Genomic DNA, 18707 nt, shown 5'->3' with positions numbered 1-18707 from the left:
ATTCAGATTCTTTTTTAAATAAAGTAACGCGTTACATTACTCGTTACTTGACTTTAGTTACTCAGCCCAGCTGCGTCAAAGGTGCTTTTAAACAACTGTAAATCCTCCACACGCAAATGGCACATCTTCAGTGTTTAACGAGAGCTTCAGTGTTTTGTTGTTTTACAAGCAGGCCGTCAATTAGGAGGGATTTACTGACCATCCAGCAGCTAGCTCAACATCAACAGCTCTCCAGGAGCCCTGACCTCAGCTGCACGCACCCTCCAACTCTAAACATGAGCTGTAGCTATTGGCTGATGTTAGAAAGCCAGCTAAGAACGCACAACCTGCGAATAGCACAACCTCGGAATTATCAGGACTTGCATTTCTCCTCTTTTGGCGGAGGCTAACTGCCTCCCCACACCTCAAGCCCCTGCTTCAAGCTTACAGAGGCCAACATTTGTACATCTCGGACGAGCCCCCATGAATGACAAGACAGTGCTGGCCCAGAAAGGAGTGGGTGTAAAACGGTGAATGAAATTTTCTGAGTGTGTCACAGAAGATGTGTTTCCTCATTAGTCCACGAGGCTGTGGCTGAATTCAATTTACCGTTGCTTTTTACTCCCAGGTAGTAGTTGGTACCATGTGACTTTCTGTTTTACTGCAAGTTCAGCTCACTGTCTGCTTTTTTCAGTCAGCTACTTCTTCTACTCGACCAAATACAGATCTGCCACAAGGAGGCTGCTCCAAAGCCTCGTCCTGGGTTGACCCGGACTAAGGGCCTAAGATAAGGCTAATCCTGCGAACGCTCCTGACTGGAAGTGACTCGAATCGATGGTCCCGTCATGGAAAGGTGACATTTGCAGGAAAATCGAGTCACTGGCATCTGAACTTCGGTTTGAGATAATTTCAGTATGGCAAGGACTAGAAAATTCACTCGGACCTGCTCGACAACCATTAACTTATCATGACCAGACCATTCAGGAGGAGGCTGTCTCCTAGGCTGTCTCCTTTCCAACTCTGGGTTACTAGTTACCAGGTCACCTCACTTCAGTGTCTTGTAGGGATATTCATTCACCTCTTATCCATATATATATGATGTATGGCTAATCCTAGCCAAGGTCATTAGTCTGGGAAGGGGATTCAATTTGAAAGTTGAACATTCAGAGGCTTAAATCAGCCAGTGAAGATGAAGCTGATTAATTAAGAAATCAGTGAACTTCACTTGCTCTAATATGGTTCCTGATCCTAACGGGATATACCACTAAAAATAACTGACCCTCAAAGTCAGCCAAAATCATTAAGTCCTTAATGGACGAGTTTTCAATGTCACACCCCTGGCATCCTTTAAATCCCAGACTAACGGATTTACAGGCTAGATCTTGTATCCTTGGTTAACCTACTTAGATTATTATTGTTATTATTATTGTTGAGTACTTCACACACACACACAAAATTATTATGTGAGTGTGTATATATATATAAAGTCACTCACATAATAATTTTTAACATAATGTAATGTAGTTACTGAATTTAGAATTTTAATCCCGTACACCCCTTGTAACAGTTAAAAGTAATCACATTACTGTAACCCATTACTAATTTAGGAATCAATAATGCATTACTGCTCAGCACTGAGTAAGACTAACCGGAACCCACTGGATTACCCCAAAAGTGGACTACGACAAATACTGAAATATCAAATCGGAAGAAAAAATGTGGCGATCCTAGAGTTATTGAGCCAGGGACTGTGATACTGTGCATCACTGAAAGCTGAAGGGCGGGACAAATCACGTCACAAATCAATTGGGGACAAATTCAACCTCTCTGTCCTTCTTTTAGATAACAGGTTTTAAAGATGAACAGAACAGACTGGAACAAGGATTAGAGGGAGATTTATTTCACAGTGACTGAATGGTGGGGGCTGAGGGGGGATGGGTGAATTGTTACTCCTATCTCCTGGTGGATGAGAGTTACAGTGAAAATTCTCTGTTTGCTGAATAGGATTTTTCCAACTTTGCATCCTTCTCTCTTGCTGCTCTGTTGGGAGGAGCTAAAATGTGAGAAAGCCGAGGAAGGGAGGAGGCATGTTATCGAAATGTAACGCACCCTCTGTTGCACTGAAATTTAAAGGCCCAGTTCAATTATACATTCACTTCCTTAATGTGATGTATTTACATGTGAAAGAGGATGTTGGGACGAGAAAGTGAGGGAATGGGATACCAGGGAGACGGATAAAGACAGACTGATTAGATAGAAGGGCAATATGATTGCTTTTAGTGGATGAAGTTTGTAATTAATACCTACTGGTGCAGCATGAAGTCACCCCTGAATTTATTGTCAAGAGTTAAATGAGCACATTGATACCATTCATGTCGGTGTGGTAGGTATTGAGCTTGAGCCAGGCGGTGATTAGCTTAGCTTAGCATAAAGACTAGAAGTGAGGGAAACAGCTAACCTGGTTGTGTCCAAAATTAAAAATACGCCTACCAACACCTTTAAAACTGAGTACTTAACATGTGAAATCTCTTTTGTTTAATTGGTGCATGTTATGTACTAGAGTTGTTTCTTGGCAAACAGTTGCTGGGTGATCTCTTCAAGATTTTTGTCAAGTCAATTCAGTCTTATTTATGTAACGCCAAATCATAACAGAGGTTATCTCAGGGCACTTTTCATGTAGAACAGGTCTAGACCGGACTCTTCATATTTATATTTACAGAGACCCAACATTCCCACATGAGCAAGCACTTGGCGACAGCGGCAAAGAAAAACTCCCTTTAACAGGTAGAGACCTTGAACAGAACACGGCTCATGGTGGGCTGTCATCTGCATTGACCGGCTGGGTTGTCCTGGTTGGTTTGGCGACATCTCTGGCTATTGGTACTAACAGCATTTACGTTTTAATAATACACATCCCAGGCTACTGTTCGAAATGACACGTGTATTGACTTGTCATTAGCAGCACAAACATTTTGAGTAGCTACTCTGCCACATGTGTAACAAAAGAAAATCAACTTGTGTATCTGTTAACGGAGCTGCCAAAAAAAAAAACTGGGGTGAGAAGATTTATGGCGTCCCATTGTTTCAATCAAGAAGACTAAAGAAGACAATCAACACCCAAACTTCCTATACCAAATGCCAGGTACCAAATTGTGTCCGTTGTGGGAAATGCAGGCATGTGCTAGTTTTGGACTGCTGCATTAGGGTCCAGTATTTGCATGCCTGTGTTTCCTGTAAACCCTGTTACAGTGGCATCTGGTTCATATTATTATAAGCGTCACGGAGCACTTTATTGGGAACACCATACTAATACTGGGTAGTTCCTCCCTCTGCTCTCAAAACAGCCTCGTTTCTTCTCGGCAACAAGATGTTGGAAACGTTCCTCTGAGATTCTGGTCCACGTTGACATGGTTGCATCACATCATTTCTGATGATTTTTCAGCTGCACATTCATGCTGCCAATCTCCTGTTCTACCACATCTCAAAGGAGTTCTACTGGATCCAGATCTGGTGGCTAGGGAGGCCACTGAAGTTCAATGAACTGAACACTGAACTCAAACATACTCATGATTGATTGGTATTAAGGGGCCAAAAGTGTGTCAAGAAAAACCTTCCCCACACCGTTACACCAACACCACTACCCTGGACTGTTGACCCAAGGCAGGTTGCGTTCATGGGTTCATTTTGTTGATGCCAAATTCTGACCCTACCATCTGCTGCCTCAGCAGAAATCCAGATTCATCAGACCAGGCTACATTTTTCCAGTCTTCCGCTGTCCAGTGTTGGTGAGTCTGTGTCTACTGCAGCCTCAGGTTTGTGTCCTTGGCTGACAGGAGTGGAACTCAGCGCGGTCTTCTGCTGTCTTAGCTCATCCACCTCAAGGTTGGACGTGTTGTTCACCCTGAGCTGCTTCTCTGCTCACCACAGTTATAAAGAGTGATTATCTGAGCTACCGTAGTCTTTCTGTCAGCTCCGACCGGTCTGTCCATTCTCCTCTGACCTCTGAACTCACTATATACACGCGTACTGTATTGTTCTCTCATAGTGCCATACATTACCAACTGAGTGGAGGTGTGGGGAGACATGCACAAAACCAACACTAATCAAATTTTCATGCTACAGTAGAGAGCTATAACAATTGTAAATCGATCAGATTATTATTAACCACCCAACGCTGCACTATTTACTAGCTTACATGCTTTAAAATTGTTTGACCTAGTCGATCTTAAAATCGCACAGATAATGTATAAAGCACAAAATATTTACTACCTAACTGTATTCAGTCAGTCTCAATTAGAGAGAGCCAGTATGAGAAACAAACAAAAAAACAACGGTAAGAACAAATATAAAAACAATAAACGTATAACATTCGAAGGGGTAAACCTGTGGAACAGCTATGACAAGGAATTAAGAATGTCGTTCACTTTGTAAATTAAAAAAAAAGTTCTAAAAAAAGGTGGTAAACAATATAAAACTGAGGTATGATTATTATGGTGTATGAAATGTTTGGAACTTTCATTTTTGTTTCGGTTTTGTTTTGTTTTTGTAAGGCTTAAACCTAGAAGTGAAAGGGTTGCCTATTAGAACATGTTATGTAAAAAGGGTAAGTATAAGCTAAAGCTTCAGCCTCCACCTTTTCGCTCAGTTTCTTTTTGTTTTCCTTTGAATCACAGGCCTTATTATCATTTCTATGTTTCTATGTGCATTCATTTTGGAAAATTGCAAATAAGGACCAAAATAAAATTACTATTACCATTACAAAGCATTTCTGTCCACAGAACTGCTGCTCACTGGATGTTTTTTGTTTCTCGCAGCATTCTGAGTGAAGACAGTTGTGTGTGAAAATCCCAGGAGATCAGCAGTTTCCGTCTGTCGCCAACAATCACATTTTTCCTCACATTTTTTGAACCTTTGTCCTGACCTGTAGTTCTAGTCTAGGGGACTCATGTATATAGTCATAATAGACCATTCCTGTAAAAACAGGGCGAATAATGAGACGGGCAGCAGAGAGCTTCCATTCAGTGGAGCTTCGCCTGTGTGGAGGAGGAGGCGGGGCAAGAGTCTGTTTACGAAGAGAGTCCATGGCAGAAGTGAGGTGCCACACTGCCCCCACCCGACACTGACCAGTGTCAGTGCAGTCTCTCTGAGTACAACATCACACACTGTGCTGCTGAAGGCTGAAGGTGCAGGGGCAGCTGGTATTTGTGCCTCTCGTGTACCGTAATCGTTGTTTTTACATTTGAAACTTTGGCCTGGCTGATTACATTGAAAGGATACTTCCAGTTTATTTCAACTTGGTGTATTCCTCATAAATGAGGCTATTGTTACTCTATGGGTCGTGTAAAAACGTTCACTCGCCACCTCCTTTGTTAAGATTCGGGGAAACCAGGACGTGCGGAAAACAGCGTATACTGGGGGCAACCGGCAGGAATTTCCTACAGCTTTCCAGACAATCATGGTTTTTACATGAATCATTTCAGACGCTTGTGTCTGAAGTGACCGAAAATACACACAGAAATTAGCCTCCTGGAACGGTCATCAAACTTGCCTTCTGACTGTAAATCCACATTTAAATGCTGATATTTACAGAACGTTTTCTCATGGGTGACTTCCTCAGAGGTTTCACATCTTTTGTCAACTTTCCCAGCCCTGCTGAGTTTGCAGCCCTGATGCTGAATTGTTTCAGTGTTGTTACTTTTGTTTTCAGGGAGATTGCTTGATTCCTGATGGTGAGGAACACACCCCATGTACACAATGTCCCGACCCTTGTAACTGGTGGAAGGAGAAGTTTAGGTGTTGGGTTGGCCTACAGGTGTAAGGTTGGTTTTGGATTTATACGGATGGGTTAATATGTATTTGGACAGTGATGCAGTTTTTGGTTCGTTTGGCTCGTTGGATTTGAAATGAAACAATGACTAGGAGTTCAAAGCGCCATCTTTCATTTAAAAATGAAGGAATTTATTATTTGGTCTTTTGAAATTGGCAGTCTTTCAAATGGCAAGAATTACTACACGGGTCACTTGGTACATCCGAATGTACTCACAAATTTCAGCTGAGAGTCTGCACTTGAGGTCCCTAGTCCCTACTTAATTTCAGATTCTGTGTCCTGGACTACAGAGCCAAAATAATAAATCATGCCAATGTCCAAATACCTAACTGTAGCTGTGTACTCTCACTTCTGTAACCTCAACCTCGTGAAAATATTTGTATAAAAACCAAACTAAACTATGTCCTTCAGTGTATTAACCTTAAGTACTCAAACACTGTACTTAAGTACAAATTTTTCGGTACTTGGACTTTACATGGGTGTTTCCATTTAATCCAACTCTACCCTTCTACTCCACTTCATATCAGAGTCAAATACTGTACTTTTTACTCCACTACATTTGTCTGACAGCTTCATTTACGGATTACGTTTCCGATTTCCATTTTGCACACCCTTCCTGTCCAGTGAAAACCACGAATCTCCAGATTTGTTTATTCTGAGTGTTTGTGATAAACTCAAGGATCAAGTGTTACCCTTTATGGGTTGAGAAAATTCTCCTACCTCTTCATCTAAACAAACTATTTGAAAAACCCTCTTGGATCGGCTGGAAAATGCATTGTCACGAAGCTGAAAACAAGCCCGATTTTCGGAGCTCATGAAAAATGGACTTTTTAGAGGTATGTGGTTCTCACGGGACAGCGACGTCAGGAACATATGAGGATCTTAGAGACCATGATGCATTGCTGTACATTAAACTACCCAACAATATATAAAGTAGTTAAAATGAGCAAAATGCAACATAAACATTAATATTGATCTGGACACATCATATATAATAGTAAAACACTGACTGGGACCATTTTACTACACAATTAGTACTTTTACTTTCGATACTTAAAGGAAATTTTGCTGATATTACTTACATACTGAGTATTTTGCAGTGTAGTATTAGTACTTTTACTTAAGGATCTGATAGGGCTGGGTGGTATGGCTGGTGGTATGGTATATGTTTGGGTATATTCGTTTTTCTCACAACCACTGTCGTCCAACAGAATTTGCACATTATCCTTTTCTGCTCGTTGAAAGCTTTTTTTTTTTTTTTTTTTGCTTATAATAGCTGTCTGTTGCTGGAAACAGGGCGCTGTAAAGCCCAAACTATAAACGAACCAAACCGAAAAGCTCTGTAGAGCTGTGGTTGGTTGGTTTCACTTAACCTGAGATCTTGTTCAGATAAATCGGAATTTTGTTTCGTTCACATTCTTGTGATGTGCACGAGAGCTTCCTGTGGAGGCTCAGCAGGAAGTAAGCGGCCTTAGAGTTGATTTTTAGTGGAGAAGTCAGTGTCCAGCTGTGCAGGGGCTGCTGGGAATGAAAGTTTTTTGGTGTAACAGCGCTGACTGGCCAGCAGATGGAGACACCTAAATGATATAGTCCATTTATCCTGCCGGGGCATGGGATGACATTTATATGCTGCATGCACGCTCTGAGGCTTAATACAGTAATATCATGTCTTATTTCAGTATAAAGGGACAAACACACCTTTTCCACCTTGGAAGTTCCAGTATATGGAGTTTCATAATAAAGCATTTGTCATTTTTTGCTTGAATGAACACAGCATTACGTCTCCAAAAGCAGTGTTGATGAACCAGTATTTTTGAACTATTTAAAGCTAACTCTCAGTGTCGTACCTCTGTGCGGCTCATTTGGCATTGCACCGTTCCTACACTGTATCCATTTGGCTGTAAAATAATGGTTTTTCTCTCTTGTGTATTGGTTGGGTCAGCAGGAGTTCTTGAAGTGGACATCAGAAAGTTAGTAGACATGCTCTTCTAAAAACTTTCCAAACATAATCACATATCTTCTAAAAATGAGTTGGTATAAATCAATCAACATTTTTACTTAGTATCTCATTATTTAGATAATTATTAGATTACTTAGTCCTGTCTCATACTTTTGACTTTCATTTAGTACAAGACATTTGTTGAAAAAATTGTTGTATAATATAAAAATCCTCCAAATATTAGCTATGTATACATATATGTATGTATACATATACAACCATAGGGCTAACTGAACAATCTACTGATGACATGTCCATTAATGGTGAAGGTGGTATTGCCAACATTTTTTTAAATAAAAACTGAATAATGCCATTGCATACGAAGCGTTTTGATTGAAAACTCAGTATCAGAAATCAAATGTCATTATTTTATGTCAGTAGTTTTTTTTGGACATTTTCAGTCATTAATAAGGTAAATACAGGTTGATACTGATAACTTTGGTGATAATGATTCAACAAAGACTAATTTAAGCATATTGACAAGAAAAGATTAAACCTAAAGAAGGAAGAAAGCTGAGGAAGTTAAAAATACATTTCCTGGTGGCAATGGGCCTCCATAACTCATCTGATGTATACACGCTCACAGCCTCTTATTATGAAAGGACTACAGACAGTCGCTTATTGTGCCTGATAATGTGGACGGATTGCGATTGACACAAAGCCCCTCTTAAACTGTCCCTTTCGTTATGATCGGGCTGCAGCGGATCATGCTGAACAGCTGTGGTGGCCTCAGTTGCCACAGAGCGCGACCTGCGGCTTGCTCTGTGAACACATCCTCTCCCCCGCTGTCGCTCTCAGCGCCTCCGCAGACCTGAGATGAGAGCACTGATTGTGGTCGGTCCACATTGGAACATTTACTCCTCAACCTAAAGGAATATACTTCAGCTTTACAAACATAGAATATATTTATCAATCGCGATGTACTGTGTAGATGCAAAATAGTATGTGCAAAATGGAAAAACTAGATCCGACCTGAATCCACTGAGTCCAAAGTCCAAATGGATGTAAAAATGTTTTACAATGGTAGATTATTTTAGATGTATTCGCAGACATCCTTTCTATTTGGCTCAGTGGAAGATCACATGATCACTGGGATGACCCAGTTTGCGGGGCTGGGGCTTAGTGCAGTGAATGACAACAAGCATCAGACAGAAAAGCAACAGAGAAGCAAGCAGCTCAAACTCCTTCCACGGAGTCTGTAATGCCAGGTAGACTGAGATATGTGGGCCGCGAGTTCCTGTCTTCTTACACGTAAGGAAACGGACCAAATGGGCCTCCAGCAAATAATCAGCACCTCGCAGGTGACTCAAAGGTTAGAAGATGTTTTGTTGGCTTACAGACCAATAAGTCTTTCTGACAGCATTGTCTTGGCTTCAGAAACAACCATGTCACATGTCCTCTGAAATGCTTTTATTGAGAAGACAGTTCAGCATAAAGCAGCTGCCAAGCGCTTACACAAACAGACAGCATCACTAAGTGTCAACCGACACTGGATATTAAAACATTCACATGCTTTCAAGTCAAGAAAGTTTGCTCTAATTTGTGCTGAATGTGATTGGCTGATTGTTTTTAAAATGGATTTGCAGAAACCGGGACCCAACTCATTTGTTGACCTCGGCTCTCAGTTGTTCTGTTTTTCCAGATGAAACCGAAGCAGCAGACTGAGAAGAACACATCCTCAGTGACTTATTAAAAGAGGCTGTTTTCCACCTTCTTCACCTGAGCTCCTCTCAGACGTGCACCTTGTTGTATGATGTGAATGTGATGGTAATTCTACAGTCAGATCTCAAGTCGGTCCAAGAGTCCTGACATCGATCCACCTAGGTCCGACCTGTAACATTCCTGTACCACTTCCAATATGGAACGAGTCTAAATGTATTGTTTCAGGAAATGCAGAGAGAGAGAGAGATTAATTACACCCTCTTATAACACTGTAATAAATTGATCATGTCTGATTATTATTCTATCCTTTACAATGTTGTAAGAACCGGTTTCTGCAGGTCAGATTTGGAGAGGACCGGTCGATTGAGGTGTTGACTGGGTTGTTGAGGAGATTCTCCTCATTTCTGATTTTTTAACTTCATTTGATTAGAATCTGCAGGTTTTGAAAAGGCCACCCATTTTCTGCTGCTTATTCAGACCCAGGTCCTGTTTGATGATTACTTAATGATATTATTAGAAATGACTGGCAATAACTGTTGGGAAGCAATGACAAAAATGTGACATAAAGTTCATTATCTATTGAAAGAGCTGGATTCATGGGCACAAACTCATTACCAATTCTCGACTCCACTACTGGGGAAACTGGCACAGACACATAACAATGACTTGTGTAGAACGCGCACAGTATGGTGATGTTAGACGAACCTGAAGCCTCCACACCAAAAACCCCAGGAAGACTATCACAGACCATCACAACAACACAGGACCGTTTGACAGTGTGCGTGATCCTACAATAGTTCCCCGTAAAAAAGTCGTAACATTTCAGTGAGTGACATGCTTCGTTGGTGCTGATGTTCTGAGCTGTGCATGCTCACACAAAACCAAATTTACCTCTTGGAGCTTCAGCTCTTGGTCCTGACAGGGACAGATTTTTTGGGTTTGATCAATGCAATCATGAGTTTCACATCATTAGCGAGTCCAGCCACATGCTAGGTTTTGACCTAGTCTTGTTTGATCTCTTTTGTTACCGTTAACAAAGCTTTTATCTTTAATTCCTTGGTACCATTACCTTTACTTTTATCTTATCTTTACTCTATCATTAGTTTTACATGTATCTTTATCTTTATCACCTTTATCACGACTGACTGACAGGTTTATGTGATTACGACTGCAGAATGAATCACATTCCACCACACCAATTTGTTTTCATCAAATTGATAACCTGCATTTCACATTGTTGATCACACAGGACTTTACAGTTTCTATTGAAGTTTTCCGATCAAGTTCACGCTCTGACGTTATTCTGTGTGGTTAATATCGGGATCGATTCTTCTGCTGTGTCATCAGGCTGGTTCTCAAGATCGTGAACCCTGATACCAACAGAAACGGGAAACTGGGTTTTTGGAAGTCGGTGCCATTAAAGCACATCAATGTGCACTGGCAGCGCAGAAATACACAGCTGAGTCTGACAGATTCAAACTGTGGATGATCAGAGCTCCTCTCACTCTGCTTTCTCTCACAATCTCAATGTGATCTGTAAACGGCTTCTCATAGACCGGCGGATTGATGCGGTAGCTGTATCCCGTTAAGCTCATCAGTCTGTTCTCTCTTTGCTGGGACCAGAGCATCACATAGAAATTGTCGTCGTCCTAAATGCATTTAAATTTCTACCCCGTCCATTCATTAGAGAGATTCAAAATATGGTTGATATATACATTTCTATTGATGTATTATTGTTTTTTCTTTGATCTAAGTTCATTTACAAGAACCGCTACCTGGAAAAAAGGAAAGAGGTCGATTGTGCAAGCATCTTATTATGACCCATAGTCACTTTTTATTGTTAGATGACCTCTGCCAGCCCTAGTAATTATGACAGAAGCAGAGGGAGAAGTCAGGTGATCCAGAGGTCGCAGTGCATGCACACAGGGCTTCCACCCAGGAGACCACTGTTTGTTTCCTGGATCAAACCGAGCCTTCTACAACCATAACTGTGGGTTTATTATTGTTACCATGACGAAGGTCCTCTAACCTTAAGGAAGTACTATGTTCCTCACAGTCCCTCCTACACGTAGACTGTTCCACAACATTAACCGCGTCTTCTCAATATCAAGTCCTGTCAGCTGCTGGTTCAACCCACTGCGTTCACTTCAGCACAGAACGGGCCCAATACGATACAAGCACTGTTTGTACTGTAGGTCTAAAAGGTCATGGCTGATCACATCTTATATTTTCTTTATTGTCAACCAATTCCATGAGAAGACAAAAACCAACAATGAATTGATCTGACTAGTATTGTCTCAGTAATGTCTGTGTATCCAAAACCTGATACTTTGGGCCTGTATCTTATTCCTCTGTGCCACAGAGCTGCATTGTTGTTCAAAAACAATTAAAATCCCGTCACTGAGCTACACTGCTGCATACATACAAATACTCACTGGAGAACCAAATGTGTATTAATCTGCAGCTGAAAAATAGTCCAGAACAAATTCAGTATTTCCTTCTGTTTGCGTGATATTTGCTAAAAACTACAGTACCCAGCTGTTATGTGAAATTATTTAGCCTTTTTTTTTATATCAAAGTTTAGATCAGTGACCCCATTTTTAAAGATTTAGGTCTTCAGTTGGAGCCATTGAGCTTTGGGGTGAATGTGGCCGGTTGGGCGCTGGTTGGAGCGGGTGACAGCCAGTAGTTAAGGTCTGAAAGTTCAGCATTGATTTGATCAAAACTTGAAGTACTCTCAGACCACACTCCAACCCAGCTAAACACTTTCGATACATTTGCCAGACAAAGGATGAGTCTTGACAAAGTGCTCCCCCAAGATTACAAGTTTATTACACATTAAAAAAACTACAAGATAAATATTTGGAAGGGCTCTAAAACAGACGACAATTATTTTAACAAGGGCTAAAAATCGAGCTAGCAATAAGAACCTTAACTAGATAAAAAGGATCATTTAACTTTGCTGAAATCTGGGGTTTACGGCTGCTAGTGGGAGAGAGGATAGTTACCAGAGTGGCCTCACCACATGCTGCAACCCTAACACAAAATATAAACCCTGGGACAATCTGAAATAATCAGCGAGGGGTGAATAAAGGTTGCCGCAGACACACAGGTAATAAGGTAGCAAGCACCAGTGAGGGGAGTTCGCCTCCAGGTTCTCCCACAACGAGCAGGCCGCACTCACCGCTGGACGTGTGGTAGGCAAAAAAAAAGAGAAAACACAAAGAAATGCCAGAGCGAATGGCAGCTACACAACACAAATGGACTGCACTGCACTTATATAGCACTTTTCTAGTCTTAGAACCACTCAGATTACTACATGCTACAATCACACACATAGCATTCGTTGCATTCACACACACAGTCACACATACTGATGGCAAAGCCATCAGGGGCAATGTGGAGTTCAGTATCTTGACCAAGGACACTTGGAGATGCGGATTGGAGGAGCCGGGGATCAAACCATTGACCTTCTGATCAATGGAGGACCCGCTCTACCTCCTGAGCCGCAGCCGCCTCAAATACAGAGATAAAAACTTCATGCTCCTTGTTTAGGCCTAACAAACAATACACTAAACAAAGCAAAGCAGCAGTGGCAGTGTGATATCTACAGGGAGAAACAACAACGTTAGTCTCTGACTGCCACAAAAAAAAAAAAAAGTCACCTACACCATGGAAGGAGAGCTGCCTTGGCTGTCTCACGGATAAGAACGCAGTCCCAACTTGCTGCAGCGGATTCCGTACACCTGAACAATGGCTACCTTAGAAACACAACCTAAGAGACTGGTGTGAGGGGAAAGGTAAACACTGAGCAAACAATAGCTGTGGCGCAAGGCCTACTGAACATGTAGGGAGAGAGCGCCTACCAGGGAAGCTGTACATACAGCCCTGATTGAAATGATTGGCAAACCTGAATTTTAAGTACGGAATTTAGAATATCTTCAGAAATAAATGCAAATGAACCAATGTTGTATATTTAGAACATTTAATAAAATGTCCAAAGTTATTGAACAACAACAACAGCAACGAAAAAAATACTTTCACATAGTGAAATAAAAATACAGACATAAAATGTAGGCAACACAATTTTTGGCTTTGGTCTTTTAGGATGGCAACGACCCAAGGCAAACATCCAGCAGAACAGAAGAGCTGCCGAAGAAGAAAAGATGGACGGTTTTAAACTGGCCAGCAACGAGTCCTGACCTAGATCCCGATGAAAACCTTTGGCGAGCCGAAATCTGCCTTTGCAAAAAGGACTCCTGCAAACCTAAAGGAGCTTACCACTCAGACTGACAGGTAAATAACACAAGAGACAGTTAATCGATGTACTAAATGGAATTGATGGAAATGCTGCATAACTGCATTTATATAGCACTTTTATTCAAGGTGCTTGACAATCATGAACAAACGGATTCCTTTTGTATGCCAAAGAAGTCATTCACATACAAAGAAATGTACAGTATGTTATCCTACATACTTACATCATTTTCTGTAGTGGACTTCTGAAACATATTCAATTCATAATCATGTTTATAAGCAATTCTCATAAAATTAGGAAAAATCATTATGTATCAAGCTAATCAAAGCATGCATCTGATGCAAACTTATATATCATTGCTATAGAGAGAATTCCTTCAGCATCTAACATTAAGTCTTCTTTTATGTAACGGTACGTCGCTGCTCTGATGACACATCGTTGAACGCCGTACTGTCGTAGTTCTATTTTCTAAGTTTCATGTGTTCTAATACAAATACTGACTCTGCTAACACTGCTATCATTCCGTCTGCTGATCTCTGACAGCAGGACTTGAAGCTCTGTGGTGTGAAATTCCTCTTTTTACTCCTTTGAAAGATTTCTGTGAATGAAACTTGCCCACAGACATTTAAGGAGGGTGGGTCATGCTAATGATCAGATCTTCCGAATGTACACCTCTTCATGAACAGGTGGCATTTGTCAGGCTGAGGGTTTATACAGGAGCGTGCATCACTGGCAGCACAGAAATACACCACACTGTCCTCGGAAGCCTTTATACAACTTTTTTTTCACATATTCAGTAGTACTCCACAACACCTGCAAACAGACTTTGTAGAATCAGGTCCCATCTAAAGGATCATTTGAAATTCAGACCTTATCAAAATATTAAATTGTGCACAGGTCAACTTCATTGAGTCATTGTAGAAGTGAGAAACTAACCCGTATGCTGCAGCTTCTCACTGAGCTCACATAAAGTGGTTTCTCATTTCTACAGCCATCAGTCTCAACATGAAACTATTTGGAGTTACAAAGAGTAGTAATTTATTAAGATTATTTCATATCAGATTATGTACAGTTGTGGATTTGACATCATGTTGGTAAAAACAGGAAGAGGCTGGGTTTACTTCTTATCCGTGGCTATTTCCTGCTAAGGTCTGTGGATTTGGTACCACAACATTGTATCATATGAGCTGATTGAATGGCTGCAGCTGATTGTTGCAGAATCACAAAGATGTCCCAAGATCCCCAGTGGAGTCTGACTAACTTCTTTATCAAATAAACAACCTGTGTTTAAAGAGAGAGACCAAAAGTATAAGAGAAACAGAACGTTTTTAGCAAAGTTCAGTCAAACGATTTGAATTTAAGCGTAAAGGAGAGTCAAGGGATCAGTGCGGCATTAAGAAAATGCAGCTTTACCAAGATCTAAGTAGATGGTAACTGAAGATTACGCTCTCTCCTTAATTTAAAGAAGTTCATCCAGTATAAATGACTTTCAAACAGAATGGAGAGATGAATGATAGACAGGGAACATCAGAAATAAAAACTCAATTTGTGCTTCAGTTTCTTCAAGGCTCAAAAGTAATTGACTGACAATCAGTTTCAGGGTCAGGTGTGACCTGCAGTTGATTCCAAGTGTTGAATTTGCATTTGGTAGCTGCTCATGGGAACGATGATGTAAATGATGTAAATGAAGGAGTCCATCATTTGGCTGAAAAATCTAAACAAACCTATCAGAGCGATGGCAGAAACTTTAGGAGCGGCCAAATCAACAATTTGGTTCTTTCTTAAAAAGAAGTATCACACTCGGCAACATCAAAAGGCCTGGAAGATCATGGAAGACAAATAAAGTGGATGATAATTCTTTCCTTGGTGAAAAAAACCCTTCACAACATTCGGCCAGGTCAATAGAACTCTGGAGGAGATGGGTGTATCATTGTTAAAGTCTACAATCAAGAGACGACAAGGTGCAAACCACTGGTAACACTCAAGAACAGGAGGCCAGATTAGACTTGGCCAGAAAACATCTTAAAAAAAAGCCTCCCCCGTTCTGGAACTAGATTCTTTGGACAAATGAAACCCAGATTAACTTGTACCAGAATGATGGGAAGAGAAGAGTATGGAGAAGGACAGGACAGCTCGTGATCCAAGGCCACCACATCATCTGTCAAACATGGTGGAGGCAGTGTTATGGCATGGCCGTGTATGGCCGCCAATGGAACTGGGTCACCGGTGTTTATTGATGATGTGACTGCTGGTAGAAGGAGCAGGACCATTTCTCTATAGTTCTGTACTAATCTGCTCAGATTCAGCCAAATGCTGCAGGAATGATAGGACGGTGCTTCACAGTACAGGTGGATAATGACCCAAAACATACTGGGAGAGCAACCCCAGAGCTTCTCAAGGCAAAGAAATGGAATATTATTCAATGGCCAAGTCAGTCACCTCAGTCAAGTCAGGGCAGAGAGACCCACAAATAAGCAGCAACTGTAGGTGGCTGCTGTAAAGACCTGACAAACCATCTCAAGGGAGGAGACTCAGTATTTGGTGATGTCCATGGGTTCCAGACTTCAGGCAGCCATTGACCACAAAAGATTTTCATCCAAGTATTAAAAATAATCCTTATATTTGTAATTATGTTAGTTTGTCCATTCAGAGTAGAGCAACACTTGCTACATCATTGTGAAAGGAACAAGCTACACTTCGACATACTCAGAAGAAGAAGCCTAATACACTGAAGTTATGTTGTATCTAGAAAAATTTATTGAAACCAACATAATAAACAAATACATTATTAATTTTGTGGGCTTTGTGGTATTCTTATGCTCTTTACTCTCTCTCTCATTCTCTGTTGAATCAGGCAATTGGTGACTCTCAACATCAGTATCCTTCTAATTGTTACTTAATTGCAGATTGTTTGAGTTTGATGCGACTCTATAAAGCAGTACTGCAATTTTTTTAACTGCTAAAATGTCTGAGTGGTTGGTCCCACCTGCAGCACGAGGGCAACAGGATGGAGCTTTTGCATCAGATCAGGTTCCATCGGGCAAACCAGCTCTCCGGTACTGGGTCCGACCTTCAGTAAGGTCAGCTGCTGGCTGCTCTCTCTCTCTGCTACAGTCAAATCAGTGCCCTTGAATCTCTCTCTGCACAGCATTCTGTTTCTGTTTCTGACCTTTTTTTTATTGAATGATTATTATTGATTAATGAAATTGCAGTGTAGCATTTGTTCATGCTACCCCAATACTTAGTACCAATACAGCCATGCTAGGAGCTCTTTGAGGGTGTATTTAACCAAATGTAAACCTGCATGGCAACATGCTCACAACAAATCTTACATGCTGATTTTTAGTAGGCACTATGTTTACCATGTTCACCATCTTGGTTTAGCATATTAGCAAACTAACATTTGCTAATCAGCACTAAACACAAAGAACAGCTGAGGCTGATGGGAATGTTATCAGTTTTGCAGGTAGTTGGCTAGATGAAAAGATCCCAAGATTCTTCCCGTGGGGAACAGGAATTTGTGCATCAATTTCATGGCATATTCGGTAGTTGCTGTGCTACTTTTTTCCAGACCAAAGTCATGGACCTACTGATTGCATTTCATTGCCCCATCTAGAGCCATGCTGTTACCATGTCTAAAAAGACCTCTCCACAAGAAACATTATATGATTTTGAAAATAGCTACACTGCCTAAATGCTACTTTGAAATTTAGTGAAAACTAGTACTGGTGTCTAACTGCTACACTATAGGCTACTTGTGCTCGGAGCATTCAAAAACATTGATTTGTTCCAGAAACAACGTCTCAGTTGCTTTGTGTAATCCAGAAAACACATTGTGACCGTTTTAAGTAGCAGTACATTAGATCTTTTCTGTAATCGGTGTGAATTTAAACTATAAAATGCTTTCATTTTTTATGTACTTCACCATCTCCTTTTTTATCTGCTTTTACCTGGACCCACTTCATCAGCATCAACATCTAATGTTTATCCTTAGTGTAAAGTCACACTTGCCTGCAGAGGGGTTTCTTCTCTGCAAACAGAGCTTCCTCTGTGTCTGAAACCAGAGAGGTCAGCATTCCTCTGCCCAGGCCTCAAATAGAGACCATGATTCTTGCAGAAATAGTCCAGATTCCCACTGGGAGTGCAAACCTATCCTCTGTTCCTGGTTAGCTGCCTCCCTCAAGGTGGACAATCAGTGTCTTTGTGAAGCCAAGCTGATGCCAGCAGACTGAGCCCAGAGCAGGTCCACCGTGCACCCCCTCATTTCTCCTATCTGAGCTGTGCAGATGGTCCGCCTGGCTGTGGAATCAATGGATTATTTTGGATAAAAGAACTCTACAGGACTGCTCAGAATGCACAAATATCATCATAATCATTGCTGGATTATCAGAGCTACGTGTTTTCTTGGTGGATTATGGATGTTCTTCATTTTCAAATTGGATTTAATATCACCAGTTATTTGTGAATGCCTGACAACGAGTCTCCACCAACTGAGAGGTAGGCCACAGTTATTCACCTTTTCTGACTCATAATGCCCAGTTAGAAGCCACATATACTGAGCTTCCTACGCTATGTGGGCAACATTTTTAGACCGCAGACATGAAATCTTTTTGATTGATCACTCTGGGGAACAACGATGCTTAAGAGATCTAAAGTTGTGAATTAAAGTAACTCAGATTACAAGCAAAATGTTAGTGTTGCCTCAAAATGTTTCCCAATCTTTTCTGAGTTTTGAGGCATACAAGGATACTCAAAGCCAGGAGTAAGACATGATTTAACTCCTAAAACAAAGTCCAACAGATCATCCTCTTGTTGCATCTTTTTCTCTTTCCACACACTGACACAAGATTGGCCCTTCTTGTGAATTACAAGAGGTATAGATTGAACAAGAGGCAGTAAAAGGAGATTTCCTCATTTAGTCACTCTACAGCTGGGGATGGTGGCGGTGGTGGTGGTGGGAGGGGGGGGGGAGTTGAAGGTCA

Source organism: Xiphias gladius, chromosome 3, assembly GCF_016859285.1.
Source record: "Xiphias gladius isolate SHS-SW01 ecotype Sanya breed wild chromosome 3, ASM1685928v1, whole genome shotgun sequence".
Classification (NCBI taxonomy): Eukaryota; Metazoa; Chordata; class Actinopteri; order Istiophoriformes; family Xiphiidae; genus Xiphias; species Xiphias gladius.
The sequence above is the reverse complement of the archived record's forward strand: the minus strand, read 5'-3'. Positions refer to the sequence as shown.